Here is a 2548-nt window from a genome sequence, read left to right as displayed (position 1 = left end):
CGCGCGCCCCGCCGCGGGGAGGGGGCGGCCAGGCGCGCGCTCCGGCCTCCGGGCCCTGCGCGCCTCGTCCACGAGTACCACCGGGGTCCCGCCCGCGCGCCTTGCGCCCTCTGGCGGTAATTTGTGGCCCTTCCCTTTGTCTACATTCTAAAGATAAGTGGTAATTTGTTAGCCTGGAAGCTAATCTTGACCAGGGCTCAGAATGAACCTTACCTTCCAACCTCAAACTCCTGTGCCTACTTGGGAATAGCATACCCTACTCCGATATGCGGAAAAGCGAACTGCGTGAGAAAATCTTGTTCCTTCAAATAAGGGATTGGGAAATACCGCATGTTCTCTCTCATAACTGGATGCTAGGGAGGGAGGGAGGGAAGGAGGGAAGGAAGAAGGAAGTAATGAAGGAAAGAAAGAAAAGACCACAACAATACGTTGAGCTTTCAGAAGGAGAGAGCAAACCTAAGGACACTAGAGATGGGGGTAGGGAGGGGGGTTGGAAAATGATAGGTTGGCCAAAGAGCGTAAAGAAATATCACGATTTGTAAAAATGAATATGCTAATAATAAAATTTTTAAATAAATTTTTTTTTTAAAAAAAGGGATTGAAGTTACTGATAAAAAGCTGTTTAGTATTGCAAATCCTTGGTTCCCAAAAACACAGCTGTAAAAGACACTGTAGAACAATCAGGGAAGATTGGATAAGAAGTGTCTGTTAGAGTTGAGGTTATGGAAAAATTATTTATGGATACATTTATAAATATTCATTTATGGATAATTAATATCCATGATTACGTTGGAGAATGTCTTTATCATTAGAATATTTGTGCTGAATATTTAGGAGTTAAGTGTCATAATGTCTGCAACTTGCTTTCAAATGCTTCAAAAAAGACATAAATACAGAGAGCAAAATGTTAACAATATTTGCATCTAAATGGAGGGTATAACACTGCTCAGTGATGCTTTTCCTGTTTTCATATGTTTGCAAGTCATAATGTGAAGTTGAGGAAAGGGAAAATATTTGAAACCAGTTCCACAAAAAGTCAGATATTGAGTATATTTTCAAATGTACATTACATACTAAAGGACAAGTTACCTAATAAGATAGTCAGTAAAGGACAGGTTTTTTTGTTTTTGTTTTTTTTTAAAGATGACCGGTAAGGGGATCTTAACCCTTGACTTGGTGTTGTCAGCACCACGCTCAGCCAGTGAGCGAACCGGCCATCCCTATATCGGATCCGAACCCGGGCCTTGGTGTTATCAGCACCACACTCTCCCGAGTGAGCCACGGGCCGGCCCGAAAGAACAGGTTTTGATCCTTGTCCTGCAAAACTTTGCACAGCTGTGTTCCATTGAACAACAACAAAAAAAAATCACAGAACACCAATATTCAACACGGCCACTCTGTGATCATGATAGAGCAAGACAGAAACAAGGCCACTGTGTAATCATGTCTAAACACAGACAGAAATATGCACATGGTTCAAACCACAAAAATGACTAAATATCCCCAGTGCTGCCTGATATGAGTGACTGCCACTTCTTTCCCAGTCACAGCTTTAGCTTCACTTTATTCCACTTATCTTTTAGATAAGGTGTAGTAAGATATCCAATAATAGAATTACCACAACTTCTTGACAACATCTAATCCGGGAAAAAGCCCCACTTCTTGATCCTCCCACCTTTATTTCACCCTACTCAAGCAAAACCCAAATCCTATAATAAATCCTCCTCATGGTCCTCCATTGTGTGCTTTCACCCTTGTTGCAATGAGTCAATAAACCCAACATTGTTCAACTACAGGTGTGTTCCTGGGGGTCTTTGGCTGAAATGAAATAAAACATAAGGTGAATGTGAATATGAAGGAAAAGTTGTTGGAAGTTTGAAGATAAAGGAGAAATTATAAAATACTTAGGAACATAAGAAAATTAAGGAAAATGGTAGGATTGCTGGGCAACACCTATGCCTAATAAGCCACAGTGAAATACTATTTTCACCTATTAAATTGATAAATGCACTGAAATTTTATAATGCATTCTGTTGACAAGACTGTGGGGATACAGGAACCCTCATGATGGGAATGTAAAGTGATATAGCACTTTAGCAATAGCTATAAAAATTACAAAATGCATATACTCTTACAGTAATACCACTTCTTGGATTGTTCCTATAGACTTAATTGCACACATGCAAAATAATGTGCAAAGTTATTCACTGAAAAATAGTGTATTAGTAAAAAGTGGGAAAAAAATCATCATCAATGGAGGACTGGTCAAATAAATTATGTTCCTCTATCTGTTAGAATTTGAAATTCTATGCAGTTAAAAAAAGAAAAGAAGAATGAGCGTGACATCAACAAAAATGGCAGAGTAGGGAACTCCAAAAATCTTTAACTCCACAAAAGTAACAAATAAGCTGGCAAGAACTGCCAGAACCAACTTTTTTTTTTTTTTTAAAGATGACCGGTAAGGGGATCTCAACCCTTGGCTCGGTGTTGTCAGCACCACGCTCAGCCAGTGAGCAAACCGGCCATCCCTATATAGGATCCGAACCCG

This window comes from Galeopterus variegatus, unplaced genomic scaffold, assembly GCF_000696425.1.
Source record: "Galeopterus variegatus unplaced genomic scaffold, G_variegatus-3.0.2 Scaffold84, whole genome shotgun sequence".
NCBI lineage: Eukaryota > Metazoa > Chordata > Mammalia > Dermoptera > Cynocephalidae > Galeopterus > Galeopterus variegatus.
The sequence above is the reverse complement of the archived record's forward strand: the minus strand, read 5'-3'. Positions refer to the sequence as shown.